Source organism: Polistes fuscatus, unplaced genomic scaffold, assembly GCF_010416935.1.
Source record: "Polistes fuscatus isolate 324 unplaced genomic scaffold, CU_Pfus_HIC Scaffold3, whole genome shotgun sequence".
Taxonomy (NCBI): Eukaryota; Metazoa; Arthropoda; class Insecta; order Hymenoptera; family Vespidae; genus Polistes; species Polistes fuscatus.
Window position 1 is genome coordinate 4,961,934 of NW_025113107.1, and position 7,793 is coordinate 4,969,726.

At 30.5% G+C, this 7,793-nt stretch overlaps 1 long non-coding RNA gene across 1 annotated transcript; it reads left to right on the forward strand.

Annotated features, from left to right (window-relative positions):
* The first annotated feature begins 5,774 nt into the window (after positions 1–5,774).
* Positions 5,775–6,392, forward strand: LOC122519789. Its single transcript, XR_006304366.1, has 2 exons — positions 5,775–6,020; positions 6,104–6,392. It is a non-coding gene; the product is annotated as an uncharacterized LOC122519789 (long non-coding RNA).
* Positions 6,393–7,793: the final 1,401 nt, after the last annotated feature.

Genomic DNA, 7,793 nt, shown 5'->3' on the forward strand with positions numbered 1-7,793 from the left:
TTATTTTTTTTTTCTTTATTAATAGAAGAATATACAATCAATTCTCAGCCGAGAATTATAAGTAAATTTTGCTGACGTGATACATTGACGTGAGTTGCTACAAATAATATTACAAAGATAAGTGTGAACGGTATTTAAACGAAGTCTTCCCTGAGAACAAAAATTATCAGATATTATGGTTATTTATGGTAGGTTTAAATTTTATGAAACCTTGGAAATCAAAATCACAAAGAGATAGTATTAATCTCCTAATTATAATTATTATATACTATATTGTCTGAGCGTCTGGTTTATTTGATTTTATTGTAATAATTTCTTAAACTAAATTATAAGTAGTTTGACCACATTTTGTTTAATCGATAATTTTATTTCATTCGCCGTAATTCCACAAGATCGCTTCTCGGCCTATGGCTATCATTGAGCTTGCAATACTTCTCTATGATTGGACGAATGTAATAACTGAAAAGTAAATTTAATTTTTAGTAATATATTTTCAATTTGATTAGATTTGTTAATTTATGAAAAATGTAAAAGTAATAGAATATAAAAATTTAATGAAATTTTTTAAATGAAATATATTTATTTATTATATTGTATTTGCATATTTTTATTATTTTGTAATATGTTTCTTTTTTGACTCAACAATCATATAGTTTCTTTCTTGAGTTCTGCAACGACGATAGCGCCACCTATCAGTAATACAACGGTAAACTCGAATTCTTCTCTAATGTTTGTGTATATCTCATTCGTAAAAGGAGGAGTACTTTTCAGAAGGAACGCCGCCTGTGTGTTAACGCTTTTTTTTAAATATGAGAAGAACTACATACCCTTGTAAAAATATTTAATATATTATTATTATAAATAAGAACTTTGTGAAATATTTAAAAAGAACATATAAAAAAAACTTTAGATGTGAGTTTTGTTGGAAGTATATATACATTAAATATATCAAATTGCTGGATGAGCTGTGTCCCAGTCAGCGACAGACAGTCGTGTTGTGTCAACGTAACCCACGGCAGCACTGACGCCTCTTCGGTAATTAACCAAACAAAATGGACACCGAGATAACGATTAAGTGAATTCTTCGACGACTATTTTACATGGAATGTGCAAGAAAATGGGATCGGCGCCTAGTAAACTGTAAGTTTTAATAATCTTCATTGATGACAAATCAGCTGTATATCGATAACATTGTAATCGAAAATTAATGATCCGTGAAAATTATACTATTATTCAATATTGAAAGTTATATATTCCGGGTTTCATACAATCTCATTTTCCGGCATCAGATAGATGATTTCATATATATGCTTATATGTATATCAATGCGCTTTCTCAAAATTTAGTTTTTTAAATCTTTCTAACCTTTATCAAGATTATTAAAAAATAAAGGTAAAGCATTTTTTATTTACTTCATTCAGTTTTTAATTTTAAATATTAATTATACACGTCGAATTAATTTTTGTTTTATTTATTACTAAAAGTTAAAATTGTTCATGTAGTATGAACATTGTAATTTATTATTGCTCCCGTTTTGTATCATCTAAAGTTTTCATTATTTTCTATTCTAAAACATGGTATATGTATTGTAGTTATATTATTGAATTATATTATTTTCTTAACAAAAAAATTAATTTGATTATAATTAAATTCAAAGTAATTCATATATTAAATAGATACGACTTTATAGACAGTTTTATCGTCATCTTTTTATGGTAGTTATTACAAAGTATAATTGCATAGGAAAGTTCATAAAACAATTCTTTACATATCATCAATCATTAATCGTTATGTCGAATTAATCTTTCCTTGATCTATATTTGTACAATATTTTCCGGCTGACGTAAAACAAATTTGATATATATGTATTATCTATTATTGAATAAACAAAAAGCATGTATACATACATGTACAATGTACATTTAAAAAACAAATATGTATAGAAAAATTTACTATATTAATATGCAATATATAATGCCATGCTATTCATTATTGTTTATTAACTATATAAATAATTTTCCATATTTTAAATGATCGCATAGTGAATAAATCATTTTGAAGTCTACGTTTACAGGTATTAAAAGTGAGCGTACAAATAGAAATGCTGTTATTGGTTTAATAATAGCAAAGAAGGTAAGTAGTTTTATTCTTAAACAGTGTAGTTCTGATTGAAAATGCTAATGTTGAGAAATATGTATAATATGATCATTACACAAAGCGTTAAGACCGAACTATGTAGATTTATAGTTGCTTTAATTTTAGTTCGATTATAACTCTTAATATGTACTAAATAGATAAATAATAACTAAATATTTCTACTTTTTTTTTACATATTTTATTTATTGAACTCATTATGTTTACATATTTAATTTTATTATTAACTTACTATGATACTGTATACATATATAATCTTTCTCTACGTTATTACTATACTACTACTACTGCTACTACTACTGCTGTTGCTACTACCACACTACTACTACTACCACTACCTATTACTATACTAATGCTACTATATGCAATTAAATAAATTAATAGTATAGTAAGTGTGTGGTAACATAGTAAGTTAATATAATAATTATTATTAAATTATTTGAAATGATCATTAGCAATTGACGAAAGTTCAAAATATTAATTAGTCAACCACGTTTGTTCATTGTACTTATTTAATTTTTTTTTCTGTCTAACTACGATCTATATGCGTTAGTAAGTTTTCTTCCCCTATGTAGTCTGTTTTCCAATCTTTGTTCGTTCAGCCATTTCGTACTTTCTCCCTTTATCGTTTTTCCCGAGCATCTTAACGGCATTGTTTCCCTCTCCCTCTTTCTCTCTATCTCTCTCTATCTCTATTTTTCTCTTTCTCTTCTTACTTCTCCCTCTTTTTCTCCTAAACATACCCTTCCCCCTATTATTCGCTCTGTCGTTTTCGTCAAAACTTTTCTTTCTCTATTCGACTGATTGCTATGTATGTATTTAGAATTTACTTTTCGATTTTATCTATTTTTTTATTTATTTATTTGATATCTCTTCGTCGTACTCTTATCTCATGTTTTTTTATTAGAAGTGCGTTTAATTAATACACTTATTGAACGCATTCTTTTTTCTTTCTTTCTTTTTATATTTGGCACACATTCATTATTATTATTTTATTTATTCTGTAAGAATCGCACAAAAAAAAGAGAATTAAAAGAAATATACAATAGGATGTCAAAAGTTTCGGATTTTACATATCTTTTTTATTATTATAACAGTATGTGTAGCGTATAAATTGCTGACGAGATACACACATTTTAATTTGGCGAACGGACTTTCCATTCTTACGTCATTTTTATGAAGCATACGATTTTCTATAGGAGAGTCGAAGAAAATGAATAAATGCCTTTTAAGAATATTTTAATATCGACGAATCGTTCCATTTATCTATATATGTGTATATATATAAAATTTAATTATGAGACATTATAGTTCTCATAAGTTACATGATATTAACAATATCATAATTCATAGAGGATTATATATATATATCTCGTATACATTTTTATGTCTATATTCTAAAGAGCAATATAATGCAGGTGATCGTATATCGTCTACGTATATGTTGTGTGTATATATATGTATACGACGCGTCTCCTTCATTTTGTACTTCCTTTTCTCGATCTTTCCTTTTCTTGATTCTATTGTTATGAATCTACTTTACCTAGTGTATAAGATATTATCTATATATCTGTACAAATATATAGGTATATGGATTTATATATATACATATATATATCTTTTTTACCGTATTTTCGTTCGTTGAAATTCGTAATATTCCCGCTAGAATGCGCAACCTTCAGGTCAGCGATCTCCCGCTTTCCCCTTCCATTTGCCTCTTACCTCTCATTCGTTCACCCTAACCTCCTTTCAATTTTTCTCCCTTCGAATTTTCACCGCTCATTCTCTTCTCTTACTTGCGAGTCTCTTACTTTCTTACCTTCCTTTTTCTTTTTCTTCTTTTTTTCTTTTCTTTCTTTTCTTTCTTTCTGTTTTTTCTTTTTCCTATTTCGACTATCCGCTGCTTCAAGTTTATTTCGATTCATTTTCCCTGTATTATTATTCTAATAGTATTTTCATTTTTCGATGTATTTCTTACTATTAATTCAAGACTAATACAAATTTATATTTATATATATTTAATTATTTTACATTTTTATTTAAAATTCTTAATATTGATCAACGGTTTTTTTTGTACGATTATTAAGAAATTATATATATATATATATATATATATTAAGTGTAGCAATTAATTCGATGCCTTTTAACACACAAATTTAGTATTTATTTATAAAATAATTATACATCTGTTATTCTTTAAAATAATCTCCGTTATTTTCGATAACTTTGATCTACGTTTCAGACAATTACCGAATTCCTTGATGAAAAAAAGATTGCGATTTTGATGTAATGAGTTTAATATCAAGGTACCGAATTAATTGTAACATCTAATTATATATATACATGCACGCAAGGATTTCGTTATTAAAAAAAAATTATTACCTAAGAATTTCAAATTGTCTCTTTTATTGATTATATTAATTCAAATTCAATGATGCCATTGTTATTATTTACAGTTATCGTCGTCGTCCGCTTGATTGTGTTGTGTTACATAGTTTGTTAAGTATTCGAAGAAAATTGTATAAAAGAGATTAATGCAAAAAAGGCAAGATAATATGTGATATTTGAAAAAATAATAGCGCAACGTATTAAAATTGATTTTGTACGTAAAACTAATACGTGGAAAGAAATTTAACGATTAAGAAGTATGGCATCACAATCGCGAACGGTTTGAAGTTAAACCGCGTTCATAATAGTCCGAGGTGAAACAAGTCCGGTCTTTTGTTAGTATACCCGTATGTATATACGTATTGCTTTGTTGGATAGCTTGCCGACAAAAGATCAAGTGACCGTGCACTGTATCCAGTGTGAACGCAACATTTACGGTACACCAACAAGATATTAGTAGATACGGTCAGCCATAGATAATCTTTCCTGGAAAATAAATTGGCATATTGCAAATATAATAATATTTGGTTAGTGTTGCATTTTTTTATGTATATATACATTTTTTTAATTTATAAAAAGGTGGGTTAAAAATTTTTGAATTCAGACTTTTCTAAAAGTTTTGAGACTATTAAAAAATAAAAGTAAATTAGACTGAAAACAAAGTTGTTTTTATGTTAGGCTCAACATTTTTCAATCTATCTACTACGATCCTAGAGATATTATTATTAATTTTAATCCATAGCGAAGTTAGAGATTCGAATATGCAAAGTTTATGTTTTCATACGAGTCCTGCAAGCGCGTCAAACGTTTAAAATGTTAATATATATTTACCTATTTTAAGTGTCAGAAAGAAAAATAAAAAGAATAAATATTGAGATAGATTAAGAACAAAAGAATCAAAGTATAACTTAATCGTTATTTGTTCTTTCTTTGGAATTTTCCAAGTATAGAATGTTGAAATTAGTTTTTCGATAAAACAAGATAACTATTAATCATATTTTTTCATATCATTAAATTTCAAAGATCTTTTATAGCAGAAAATTGTAATTATTATTGTTTGTATCTGGTGATTTTAAGATCGAAAGATATGAAAAAAAAAACTATTTATAGGATCTTTGAGAAATTAATAAAGAATTAATTAAAGAAAATTCCTATATGAGTTGAAATAGCTTTGATTAAAAAAAGATTTAAAAAAGAAAGAAATATATATGAATATTTAAGTTTTCCTCGCTATGAATTTAATTTAAAAAAATGTTACGTTAGATGACCGAATTCTCGGTTCGATCAATTATAAACGGTTGTACTTTTATATATCCGACTAGAATGAAAGACAGAGAGCGCCAGTAGCTTATAATCGATCAACTAATGAACGAAAAAACTATAAACGGGTTCGGTAGCTTGGGCATTGCGGTTCCCACGTAAAGCAGACTAATGTAATACATCTTTTTCGCTCGCTCGTTCGTTTGTTCGAAAAGAAAGTAAGTAAACAAATAAATAGTTAATACTATTAAAAAGAAGAAGAAAAACAAGAAAAAGAAGCTAAAAAGAATTGTTTTTTCAGTTAATATTTGATTCCCAGCAACGTTCATTTATCGCATCGCAATCCGTTAAAATGTGTATGGACATTGATATACGTATACTTTAGGTTAACAGCGGGTGATAAGAGCGCCACCAGGTGGTGAGTTGTGGAAACAGGAACGAATGTAGTATGCGTGCGCAAAAAGATGTATACGGATTTGCGGAGATCGTACGGAAGTTACGACGACGTAGTGACCGGTGTGTGTGGCGACCTCCATCGACACGAACAAGATAGGATAGAGTGTAGGGTAGGGCACAACATAAAGGTAGGGTTTAGAGAGAGAAAGAGAAAGAAAGGTTGGCGGCAGGGTGGGGAGGAGAATACGAGAGTGAAAGGTGGGGGAGAGAGTAGCCCTTGGCTGCTAGCGCAACGTGCCGGCAGGGAAGGAGAGGGGAGCGCAAACGAATGAGAAAGAGAGAGAGAGAGAGAGAGAAAGCAAAGAGGAGAGGAAAGAGAGACGTGTAGAATGATTCGGGTCTACGGACACGCTTGCGTCTCGCGACGTTTCGTACTGTTCCGCATCCGCAGCTACAGCCACCGCCACGGACACTGCCAGTAAAAATCGTGTGAACGCGCGTCCTAACGAGGGTGGTTTTTCGATTAAAAGGAAAACGTTTACGAACAATTCCGTCCTCTCGCGATACAGATAAAATACGTGAGTGTCGTTCCGACGTCTTTTTTTCTCTCTCTTTCTTTCGTTCCTTCCGCGGAAAGAGATCCTACTCTTACGAACGGCGGTAGTACATACGCGCCGAGGAGGAAGGGAACGTTTGTGCACAGTGAAGTGACGCTTTGGTGTGTTAGAATATCGAGCGTCGCGTTGACCGCTACGAATTTTCTCGCTCTTGCTCTTTCCCTTTCTTTCTCTCTCTCTCTCTCTTTCTCTTTCTCTCTCTCTCTTCCCCCACCCTCCCTCTCTCTTTCTCTCTCTCTTTCGGAAGTCCAAACGGAAATCTCACACGCGATAATGGCGTACTTTCCGACATTCCGATGTTTTTTTTCTGGAGAACTTGTGTCGATTCTTTGTAATGATTAAAATGCTCCTACACATTGCGCATTATTCGAGTTCTCTAACCTCAAGACTTCAAAATGCAGTTATAATACCGGAGGATTTGTTTATACGGCCATCATACTTAAAGGCTACGACGACTACTTTCTTCTTACGCTCTCTCGTAATATTTTCTCTTCTTCCCCCTCCCTCTCCTTTTTCCCCTCTTCTTATTGTTGTTGTTCTTCTTCTTCTTCTTTACCCTTATTGCCACTCAGAAAGTATATGATTTCATTCGTTCGACCACATAAACGACTATCTCTTCATCAATTTTATTTTGGACCTATTGGCCTATTGTCAGGTTCGTACTATATCACACTTTTTACACTATCATCGTTTTTGTATTCATTTTCGAAGTAATATCTGAAACAATTATCATTTCAACGAAAACCAATGCTTACTCTCACGAGATAATACCGTGTGTTTGAAAAAAAAAAAAAAAAGAAACGTTTCTTTTTTTTCTCTCTTGATACCTCCTTTCCCTCCCTTCGATTGTTCACGCGTCTTCCGGTTTCTTTCCGTTTTCCTTCCGTTTCGAAGAAGATTGGTTACGGAAGTACAAAGTATATACGAATACAAGTTTTATTCTTATTTCAAGTGTTAAATAATGCTTTGGAACCGATA